The sequence below is a fragment of the Sciurus vulgaris genome (genome assembly GCF_902686455.1).
Source record: "Sciurus vulgaris genome assembly, chromosome: 12".
Classification (NCBI taxonomy): Eukaryota; Metazoa; Chordata; class Mammalia; order Rodentia; family Sciuridae; genus Sciurus; species Sciurus vulgaris.
In genome coordinates this window covers 32,352,665-32,364,988 of record NC_136473.1, presented here as the reverse complement: position 1 = coordinate 32,364,988, position 12,324 = coordinate 32,352,665, and the positions used below count along the sequence as shown (strand labels likewise).

General features: G+C 42.6%; 1 pseudogene across 1 annotated transcript; it reads right to left on the bottom strand.

Annotated features, from left to right (window-relative positions):
* Positions 1 to 330: 330 nt before the first annotated feature.
* Positions 331 to 11,788, bottom strand: LOC306641095 (microtubule-associated protein 10-like; annotated as a pseudogene). The gene is made up of 2 exons (XR_013766827.1): positions 9,908 to 11,788; positions 331 to 1,689 (listed from the first exon to the last, which is right to left on the bottom strand). The product of XR_013766827.1 is annotated as a microtubule-associated protein 10-like (transcript).
* Positions 11,789 to 12,324: the final 536 nt, after the last annotated feature.

Below are 12,324 nucleotides of genomic sequence, written 5' to 3'. Positions count from 1 at the left end.
ATAGTTTCAACTGTTGTGTTACTTATATATACACATAAAAGTTTTAAAATTTACCCTTAATTTATATTTTTAAATCACTTAATTAGACCCTCTTGTTGATTACTTAGATGTATTATAGCTTTATTTTATCACTTTTTTATCTAGAACATTTTATTACTAAATATATTTTTATGTCTATAATCTTTTAATTTAATCTGCTGATCTCCTCTTTTTAAAAAAAATATACTCTAAAACAACCCTTGTAAATTTCTAAATTTAGATAAATTACTCCATTTTTAACAAGATGAAATACATTGTTATTTATAGAAATTTATTTAAAATGTAGTTGAAACTTTTGGATCCTTTATATAGAATTATACCTGTTGAGATTTTTAGTAACCTTGTTTTTAGTGATGACATAAAGTCATTTTAAACCTTTTTTATTTATTAATTTATAAAAACACCAATAATGTTTTAAGTATGTTACCCTATGGAATTTAAGGAGCTAAGAGTACTTGATGTTATATTGAAGTTAGCATTTAACTCTGCAAATCAATCAGATGTTTCTAACAAACATATCCATGATCAATCCCATATAAGTCAAATCTAATTTAGTTTTTTTTTTTTTTTTTAAACCAGATACCAGATACCAGAGAAATGTATTGGGCAGCATCAGTCATTTCTTCTGTGTTGAAGAAAAATCTAGACACAATGGATATTAGACATTTTATAAAATTCACATTTTGATCATTTTTTGACCATCTAGAAACAAAACTGTGTTAGTAACTTGAAAGCCATACTTTTGTACACCCAATTTAAAAATCTTTTAAATTATGTGAACCAAAAGCATTTGGATCCATTCTTTAAATTTTAATTTATGAGCTCATATGTCAATTTTGGTACTAAACAAAGATAGATGTGATAATACACTGGTGTACATATACATAAAATAAACAGATGGACAAAGGCCTTGTGGCTTATTTTTTAAAATCCATTAGATTGTCACCCTGTACACAGGTCTCTGAATGAAAAAGAGCATTAGAAAGACTTTATACTTGGATAGAATAGGTCTGATCAAAAAATTAACCTAGGTGCACCAGATCAAAATGATGAACATAAAAAATAGGATTTTAAAAGTATTTTTGGCCACCATCCTGATGTTGTTCAGTTCATCGGAGATGAAAAGAATTCAAAGAATACAGACAAAGGTTATACGCAATCTCTCCCTGAAGGAGTTTCCCAAAAAGACAACAAGAGAGCTGTTTCCATTTTTCTCCTTGGGAGAGCCCCTCAGATTGGGGTGTTGTTCTAAACTGGTTTTTCTGGTCTTTTGTATAGCAGCCATCAAAATGTTAGCCTGGCATTTTGGTGGACCAACTTCAATAGTTGGGAGTTCCTGTTGGCAGCAGTTTACATTTCAATGTAAGTTTTAGTGAACCTGGTTAAAAACCTTTTTAACCATTTTTTTTTTAAACTGAATATAAGACATTTGATCAGGATGTCCAGGCAGCCCAAAGACAATTTGGTGGTCCCCTAAGGGGGGCATCTGACAGTGAAAGTTGGCCATTTTCTCGCATAGCATTTAGAGAGAGAATAGATGTCATACCAGGTCCTGTTGTCAGTGGCCCTTCTCTGGAATTCCTGGAAATTGGTCAATATTCATTGAAGGGGGTCCATGATGAACATGAGGGAGACCAAACCATGTCCACACTCAAGGGCAGCAAAAAACCAAAAAAGACAAAGAACAGGTAAGATGACACAGACAATGACAAGTGGCCATTCCTGAGAGCCTGGGCAATATCTTGCCACAGTCCTAGACTCAGGAAGCAATGCTGTGTCCAGCCTTCCTCACAGTCTTCAGATACAGATCCACTGGAAATAGACATACCAGTCCCCCAGGGGCACAGAAACAGGTGACTCTAAGAGAATTTAGTTCAGTCCTGGGTCAGGGCTCCACAGACCATGTAGCCTGGGGCTGAGGAATGTCTCTCAGAGGCCATCCCTTAGCAGCAACATTTGTGGTTTCTCCCCTCCACAGGAGTTTTCAGGTCAGTGGTGAGCGGTGGTTACCCACCAGGCAGTGAGGATCTCGCTGGGCCGTCCAAATGTTGTGGGGCTCAACTTACAGACTGATCACCACTGAGAAGTCCAAATTTGAGAGACTTTATTAGCCAGCCAGCTGATTGTCTCACACAATGCCCCAAAAATGGCTATTTGGAGAACAGCACTGACCATAGGGTTACAGGGGTTTTATACCAAAAATCAGTACATCAATTATAAGTGTCTGTTGCTATAATTCAAAATTACAAGTTAATATCATAAAATCATCAGCATAGGGGGAAGTGGGTCAAAATTACCTTTACCTAGGTACAAACTAAAGAATGGTTACTGACATCCGCATAATCACTATTGACATCATTGTGAACATGTTGCATTGTTTATGAAAACTAGAAATCTAAAAAGAACAGTTTTTATCATATAAGAATTGTCATTTTGTATTGCTAAGAAATACAATTGATGGTACGATTGATGGTACAGAATACTCATCAATTTTGTATTGATGGGTACAGAGGGGGACATTCCTATGGGAGAAGCATTTCCTAAATAACATGGGAGTCTCAGAGCAAAATGGAGTCTGTTTAGTCATTGTCATAGCCTGGCCTATAACTTTTCCATGGAGTCAAATCTGTCAGCCTGTTACAGGAGGACAAGGACATTAAGGTGCTAACTTGGAAGTGGATTAGGTCCTTAACAGATGTGAGCCTGCTGGCACATCCAGTAGCTCCCAGGTCAGTGAGAAACAAATTTCTCTTCCTTATACGTTTCCCAGTTTGTGGCATTTTGTTACAGTAGCACAAATTAACTGAGAAAATATATTTTATGGGAAGTACTGTGGTAGGCTCCTTGTGGTGACTGGGGGAAGAAAACAAGTAAGACATGCTCCACATACACACTTACAGAGGCAGCCAGGGCAGGTAAGGCTGACTGACTCAGGTTAGTGCTGCCAGCTCTTCTCCCATGGGAATGAACATAAAGAGACACAGAAAACTCTTCAGAAAAAAATTCTGTACTCTTCCTACAAAATACAAAAGTCACTTTTGGTTGTGTAAATACAAGAATCATATTCATCAACCTTAAGAATCTGAAATCATGGCACAGTGGCACATGCCTGTAAGCCCAGAGCCTTGGAAGGCTGAGGCAGGAGGATAACAAGTTTAAGGCCAGCTCAGCAACTTAGACCCTAAGCCATTTAGTTAGAACCTGTCTCAAAAAAAAAAAAAAAATACTTTCTGTGATTGGATAGAGACCAAGAAAAGAAAAGAAAGGTAAATTATGCAGGTCTAGGAAGACTTCAGATGAGAGCAAATCAAACCCATGGCCCCTTCCCATTAGGTGCTCAGAACTATGAGACATGCTGATGAGGCTGATGTCTTCAGATACTCAGAGTTCTCTGGTGGGCATGGACCTTAAAGAGCCCAAGGAACACTTGAAAAACAGAACCTGCAGTAGGACGCTCATTCCACATGTCTCCAGGACCCCTCTCATGAAGGCAAGCTCCCAAGTAAAACCTGAAATCACACCTGCCCAGGTGCCTTGTGCGGGAATCATAACTGGAGTGACAGGTCTTCAAAAGCAGCACTGTCACAGCAGTGGAAGCCACAGAATTTGAAAGCCAAGGCAGCACATGACCTGGCACCAGTAAGCAATAAGCAGGCAGCCACGTGGCAATGGAGTTCAGAGCTGGTGCCAGGTTCCCTGCCAACGTGGAAGTGTGAACAAGAGCATCTTTTGGCATGAAAAGGGGTGTCATTATATGTGTGTCCCAACAGTGAAGTGCATCAGACTGTTATAGAGGCACATGCCCAGAACACCAGCCAAAAAAAAATTTGAGGATGCAGCCCAACTACAGAAGTCTGAAGTCTGAAACTAGTGTAGAGAAGCATTCCAGAGGTGGTCTTCACAAACTCCACAGAAACAACCTTAACTGACAGAATAAACAGAAATAAAGAATGGTTGTTTTTCAATAATTCTGTATCCTGCACTGAAAACACTGTAGGTAGAATTATTTTAGCTCTGGCAATGAGGTGCTATGAGTCCCTCCATCTACATTTCAGAAGCCAAATTTATCAGTAGTATGAAATGCAGGCACTTTAGTTCAGACTGTAAAATTAAATTTTAAAAGATAATGTCCAGATTCTAGACAGGAAGCAAGTCAACCCCAAGGCAGTATGCCCAAGTATGACATACACCAGCTCTGCTCAGAAGGGGTGCTGAATTCTATGTGTGCTGGAGGACACAACAGAAGGCCTGTGGGTGATGCCATGTGCCCCGACCAGCTTAGACGACCATGGCTGGCTAACAGGGCCTTTCTGAATGTGCCACACAGAAAGCCCTCTCCTTCAATCCAGAGCCTCTCTCTTGATTTGCTGTGGTGTCTCACCAGCTTTATATTTTCCATTGTGCACAACAAATCAGCTGGAACTCTTCTACATTCTCAAGGTAGCCCTGCGTGGACAGGGGTCCACACGCTACTTACCTGGCCCTCTCCTCAGGTATTACTGGCTTCAAAGTGTGTCAGTCAGGGAATCTGGAGAGGAAAGGAGGGCCAGCTTGTTCCGACAGGGACAAGGGATATGCTGATCCCACCTGCAACACACCTCACTCAATCCTGGTAATCCAGAGGTAATACTGTTTCTCCACTTTCCAGGTGTGAAAGAGTGACCAAGGTGGGTAGGAGGTGAGCGGAGGGAGCCCACACTCAACAGGTCGGCCTGACCTAGTCTCAACAGGATGCCCTTCCAGGAACAGAGGATGCATTCCCACATAAGCTAACTTTCTGTTCATGTTCTCTACGTAAGTGGTGCAGAATGTCTGCCACATACACAATTTGGGTTTGCTACATTCCCATTCAACACATGAAATGGTATTTTCTAATGGAAAGAACCTTGAAGTAAGGGGGAAAGACTAAGAAACTCCTTTTCCTTGGACTGTGTACTTTATTTATAAAATGAAGGAGTTGAACTAAATGATGTGTATTTTCTAGCTCCAAATTCCTATAAACTCATGGTTTTGTTTCTAACCACCATCTAACAATTTCTGCTCATTTTTAATGCTACACCTAGATTTATGATAGTATATATTCTCTGCATGAGATGGATTCTCCCCCTGCCCTCCAGCACTTAGGGTTGAACCCAGAGGCACTCTACCAATGAGGGACAATCCGAACTCTTATTATTTATTATTTTTTAAAATTTTGAGACAGAGTCTAAGTTGTCCAGGTTGGCCCTGAATTTACAATCACTCCACCTCAGTCTCTGGAGTCTCTGGGACTACAGATACACAACACTGTACCTGGCTTGGATGCTTCCTTTTGATGTAGGAAACCATAACAACTGGTTCAATAAAAATGATTGATTGCTTTAGTTAGAAGATAAAAATAGAAGAAAAAAATAAAAGGGAGGGCCACCCTAGGTATTTATCCAAAAGAATTAAAATAAGGATTTTATGTAGATATCAACACTTCTGTTTCCACAGCAGCATTAATCACAATAACAAGACAAGTAAGTAGCCTAAATGTCCACTGGCAGATGAATGGATAAACACAACATGACACCCATACACTGGAATACTATTTACCTTTAAAAAGTAAGGGCATTCTGCAATATACAACCTGGGTGAACTCTGGGTCACAGAAGATACTGCAGATTCAACAATGTGAGGAACCTAAAATGGTGAGATGGGTATAATCACAGTGTGATGGGCTCTCAGCATTGGCATGAGGGGAAATGGAAATTGTTGATCAACAGGCATAAAGTTCAGTCAAAAATAGGAACAGGTTCTGGAGATCCCTGTGCAACACTGAGCAAATAGTCAACAAGATTTCTACACAGAAATCAGCCAAGAGGGCAGATTTCATGATGACAGTGCTTACTTCAGGAAATTAGCATAAAATTGGGATTTTTTGGTGTGTGTTGGGGGGGGGTACTGGGAATTAAACTCAGGGCACACATTCCCAGTCCTCTTTTGTATTTTATTTAGAGACAGGGTCTCATTGAGTTGCTTGGTGACTCCCTGCTGCTGACACAGGCACTGAACTCACTATCCTCCTGCCTCAGCCTCTCAAGTCACTGGGATTACAGGCATGTGACACCACACCCATTTAAAAATTGAAATTTTATCTGTTTATACACTACTGCTGTCCACCCTGCTTGTGGAAGTTATGTAAGTATTGAAGGAACATGAATTTTCTGGGTCAGTTCTCTGTGGATGTGAGATAGGCGATGAGTATGGAAATAGCCTCCTTTCCTCATCTAAGTTCGCTGGACTCTTGTAAAGACAAAACGAGGTCATGAAAGGCTTCGTGAGCTGGGAAGTGCTCACCCAGGTAAGGGGGCATTAGTGCTGAAGTAATGACAACAAAGATGACATCAAGTGACTTTTTTAGTACCCCTCATTTTCATTAAGGAGAAAGGCCATAATTTCAGTAAGATGCTCTCACACTCATTCTTAGAGGTGATCAGGGAGGCAGGAGAGCAGCCTCAAGAAATCAGACATGCAGAAAAGCAGCTGGAATGGAAGGTTTCACCTGGAAACTTGAGGCCACCCTCCTGAGTGCTTGGCTGTGGGCAAGGCCACCACTGGGAACAGGGTGCATTGCCAACAAGCAGCACATGTCAACACTCAGGACATTCTCAGATTAGAAAGATCTTTCACCTCAGGCTAATAAATGCTGTCCCAAAGTACCTGCAAACATTTTCACAGGTTCTGAATATGCAAGCAACCATTTCCAGAACAATGCAACTGCAGGCTCCTCTACATCTACAGCAACCCATTGTTTCATCATCCTGGGTCCAGAAATCAGTCCCAATTCACTCCAGTTGATACTGAAATCACAAGTTCTGAGAGGCAGTTGATGGGTGTTAGACTACAATTGAACAGCTTCCCTCAATAAAAGAAAATGCAAAGCCCTCTGAGGTTTTAGGAGACAGCTGAAGGAGAAATCTCTGGGTAGAAAGGAAGGGCTTCTAAGAGTCCCTGCATTTTTTTTTTCTCAGTATATGGGCATGCAGACCCAGGGGGCTTATGGCTCTTCCTCTAGGATTTCAAATCAATTATGAGCCATGAACAAATCCATTCCCCATTGCTTTTACAGAACTAGATCCTTCAAAAAGAGCTGAATTAAAACCAAGGTGAAGACAAAAAGGAAATGAAACACACGTATATTCTTTCAAGCAGTCATGACTGACTCCTGATTCAGGGGCCACTCCATTCCATGCTGTCTCTCCAACATCAATCTTTGGCTGTTGTCTTACTACTACTCAGGAGCTGGGAGCTTGTCTAATCTAACCTACCCTGTTCTGGGACAAACACAGTCTCTCCTCTAAAACCCAGAGTCCTACTGTCAAGCGTTCTTCTACTCAATATCTGATTCAAAGCTAAGTTCCATCGTCTCCACCTCATTCTGTAAGCTTTGGACTGCTCTATTATGATGGACTGGGACAGCTCCTTCCCCATGGGCCCACCGGCATCCCAGAGGCACTTAAAGGAAGTGTTCTTGTGTACCTGTCATGGACAGACATGATACACAAAAACGATGAAGCCTATGGAAAGGGCCCTTACATAGGTTTGCAGGGAAACGTTCGGTGCTCCCTGTGCTGGTACAGTCTCCTCGTATTTTAGAAAACTCTGTCTTCACTCATGCCTTGGCTCAGAGCTCCCTTTCCTCCTGAGTGGAAAGCAGTTATTGTGTCCTCATAGTGCTGACACCCTGCACAAAGCCATACCCAACTTAACTTAGCACTTCGAGAAGCCTCCTGCTGCTGCTGCTGGCTTGGTGGCTGTGCTCTCTGACCCATGGAGTCTTCTTCAGGCAGTGCCCTCCTGGCTATGCCAAAGGGTGGATTTCTAGCTCCATTTTTCATCAACTTAGTCCCATCTGCTTTGATCTTCCAGAAGTTCCTCCGTCTTGTCCATCACTGGTATTTTCTGTGAACTTTAGGTTGTTATTTTTACACCTCTCTTTTCAGCGGGATTTTAGGAGGAAAGGACTATGACATTTCCTTAGTACATATTTTAAAATAAAAGCTCTTATCTGAACTTTCTAACCTTTTGTAAATGGCTATATATTATTAGTGTAATAAACCTAGGAACTGTTTGGAAAATAAGAAAATGCATGAAGGGTCAGCACTCCAACCCCAAGATACCTATCCTGAAGTCAGTTTCTGTTTGGCATGACCGATTCCTGAAGAAAGTCAGGAAGAATTCCTTGGTCTTCACCAAGTCAGTTTTTTTTTTTTTTTTTTTGTTTTTTTTTGTTTTGTTTTTTTTTTTTGTATTTAGGTTGAAAATGAGAAAAGAAAAATCCTGCAAATCTTGGTTCATGGACTGTCATTCTACACAACTCTCCATGTATTTTATCCAACTTAGAACAAATAAGGATGAAATTCACCTATTGGACTGGATGACTAGGGATAAAACGTTTAGAAATCTCACCAAGCCACCAATAAGTCCGGCTGATGATTAGCCATGACTATAACTACAGATGAAGAAAGACTCAAAATAATTAAAAGCCCATTTCCTACCTTTGGGAATTTACTGGTGCTGGGAATCTTAGTGAGCAAAGTAAAAGGGATTACTCAACTATTACTGTGTAGCAGAACCTATTATTCAAATCAAGGTAAAATTCTCCATCTCCCATGAATTGCATGCTGGTGTCCATCGATCCTTTATGCATGCTGGTCCACCACACAGAACACTGTCTTCTCTTCTTAACATCTCTCTAAATCTTACCTACTATTATGATCATTCAGGAGATAATACCATATAATTAATTACTTATAAATAAAGGAAAATTAGGACCTTCATATATTCAAATTTTAAAAAATACAGCTCAGAAGAAAATATATGCAAACATCTGAACACAGAATAAAGTCAAAGTATAAAATCAATGGAAATCATAAAATATCACTGGACTTGAAAACAAGTTTTCACACATTAAAAATAACCACTGAACCTCAATTGACAAGCAATAAACTGAACTCCTACTCAAGAAACCACACAGGAAGACAACTTTTTTTTTAAAAACTTCCCTCTCCAGATGCTTCAGAGAACACCTAAAGATTGTTCACATGCAGCAGCAAAACACAAATATTAGTCAAACATGTTTTGATAAGGGTTTTCAGAGGTTGCTTTTCAGGGTTTCTGCTTGTTATTACTACTTAATTCTATAACTTTTCATAAGGTATTTTAAATGATAGCAATTTTGTTCAACAAATGTTTTCACTGCATCCCAATGACATGCCAAGGACTGTGTGGGTGCTAAAAATAGACAGGGTCGTTCTCATCACAACACTTCAGACTAGTGGAAGACAAACTTTAATCAAGAAATCATGCAGATTGTGGTTAAATAAAGATATAGATCACTATTAAAAGGCACTCCATCTATTGTGGATCCCAGGATGTGTACCTCTCTGATATTGTGTGTGTGTGTGTGTATAAATACACATACATTATACACACAAGCACACATGCTGTAAGCTCTTTTAAGAGCAGGAAATACGTCTTAATTTTTTTTTTTATCTTTCTGCATCTCACACAATGTTTTATGTATTTGTTAAATAACTTATTCCCATTAAAATTTGCAGCTATCCTTATTAACCAACCTTTCTTTCAATGAACTCAGCTTTAGAATGTTCCATATTTTAAAAGTTTAGATACTTTTATTTTTAAATAACTTATATAACTTTTAAATAACTTATTTTTAAAAATCTTACTAAGTTATGAGGTGATCTCATGATCAATATTATCAGATTTAAGGTAGAATACTAGTTAAGCATAAAGGCATGACATTTACTTTTCTTATAAAAACTATTCACATAACTTATACACTAAAATAATGTAACTAAATTTTTTGCTCCACTAGACCTACTGTTATGTGAAATTTCTGCCCTTGGACTGCTATCATGAGTTTGCAAACTCTTTGCTGGTCTCCTCAGTGGTGTAGAAGTCTTCTGAAGAGAAGGGCTGGTGAAATCATCTGAATACTTCAGTTCTGAGATGCTTTCAAGGCAACTACTTTCACTCATTTCAGCAGGAACATCATAATCTGTGGTTCTGACCTGCCAATCATCTATTTCTTTATTTACAATTCTGTCAGCAACAGCATCCTGTGGGAAAACATATGGAATTTGGATTCTGGTTTTCAGTTTTCCTTCCGAAATATTTGTAAGAGTCAATCTTCTTGGAATAATGGAATCTGCAGAACTCATAATTCTTCCCAATGAACCACTACTGGTTGTTTTCACCACAATCAGTTGACTTTTTTCTTTAGTTGTGCTGGGCTCATCAAAGACTTCACTAATTTGCCTTGAGGTATCACTATTTTCAGCAGAAGATACATCTGAATCTAAATACTTATCTCTAGGCAGCTGATGTGGCTTCTGACTTTGGTCTGCAAAGCTTAATACGTTAACATTAAAGGATGGAATTCTGAATTTTGTACTTGTACCCAACGTTTGTACTTGCATTTTTCTGTACTATTCTCTCTTTTCATGTACTATTAACATGTCAGGATTTGATTGCCTTAAACAGAGTCTGAGTGTATTTGTTAGGTCATAAAGTAGACCCCCGCCTTATCACCCTTTTTTCAGTTGCCACTGTTTTCAAAATATTTACCTTTCTTAAGGTTTTCGACTTGGTTCTTTTTACACTGAAGGCTCACTGACTTTTCATGGTCCCCTAATGAAAACTTACCCTTCGTAGATTCAGAATGACACATGGATTTGGCACAAGGTTCTGGCACCTTCTTATCCTCAGTTCTATACAACCAGGCTAAGTGGGGATGCACATGAGTTGGACTCCCCATGGATTGGTTGTAAAACAAGGACAGCTCAATTAACAGCATTCAGCAAAGGAAGCTGCCTTATTGTACTGATTGTATTTTGCTCAGTTTGAAGGCGACGCGTAGATTCATTAACAGCTCCTACATCCTGACTCCCTGGTGAACTCAAAAGCACCACAGGAGTCTCCTGTGTTGCAGAATCCACCTTTTGGAGGTCTCAAATGTGTTGGAGGGTTTACAAGTACTTTATCCGGCAAGGCATCACCCAGCACCTCAGGTCTGTCCCTTTGGGGCTCAATGGTGATTTTGACGCCTGCAGGAAGCGTCCTTTCTTGGGTCAAGTGAGTGTAATACAGAGGAGGAGGGCAAAAGGTGTTGGTTTCCGGGAGCAGCTCGGCATCTTCCTCGCTGTAGGTGCTGATGGTGCTGACACTGCTGTCCATCCGCAGCCTCCGCAGGGCCAGGTTTGCTGTTCTCCGCGGAGCCCGCGCGCGCGGGCAGGGCTGGGGGCTTCTTCCCGCGCCGCGGCGGGTTCGAGGGCAGCGGGGGCCGCGTCCTGGGGACCGAGGTCCAGGGCCGGGCCGGCGGGGTCCCGGGGGCGCTGTCCGGGGTCTGGTCAGCGAGGTCCCGGGCGCCGAGGGCCGAGCCGGCGGGGTCACGGGCGCGGCAGGCCAACTCTGTCAGGTGGCAGAACAGCGCAAGGTCCCCAATGCGCCGACCCGCCGGGTCCAGCTGGGCGAAGGGAAGTCGCAGTCGCCCAGCGGGCGGGGCGCCAGCGGAACACGCAGGCCTTGCTGCGCCGAAGCCCAGGGCACCGCCGGGCAACGCGGTGGGCCTGGCGGGCGCGCGCACCAGAAGTGGCGGGAAGTCCAGCAGCCTGAAGGCCACGGCGGGGCCGGGCGGCGGCGCTGCTTCCAGGCGCACCTAGTCCACCAGCAGCTCCAGCGAGAAGAGCCGCTCAACCGCCATCGTAGTTGCCAGGCAGCTGGCGCGCGCTATCGCGAGAGGCGAAGGGGCAACCGGAAGCCTCGCGAGACTGGGTCTGCTTGCTGCTAGGTCCCGGGGCGGGAGGCTGAGGGCGCGGGGTCAGGGTCGCTGGGTTGACGCCGCGGCCTGGGGCAGAGCAGGCTTATCACTGCAGGTCCCATGTAACCCGGGGTCGGGCAGGACGCTGAAGTGAGCAGAGCCCTCCGTGACCCCGCAGGACCGACAGCGTGCGGCCACGTGCGGCAGCCACCATAGGGGAGCCCCTCCCCACCCAGGCCCCACCGCCCGCGCTGCCTGCGCTGCTGCAGCTGGCATCCCGGGTCGGTGTGGGACAGCCACCCGAGTCAGACCTCATGCCCACCCTGAAGTCCGACCAGCGGCCTGCGAGGTCTGTTCATCCAGAACCTGAACTCCAGGATCCTGCGAGGTCTGTTCGGCCAGCATCCCTCACCCTCCAGGATCCTGCGAGGTCTGTTCGGCCAGCATCCCTCACCCTCCAGGGGTGCAAACCCACCGCA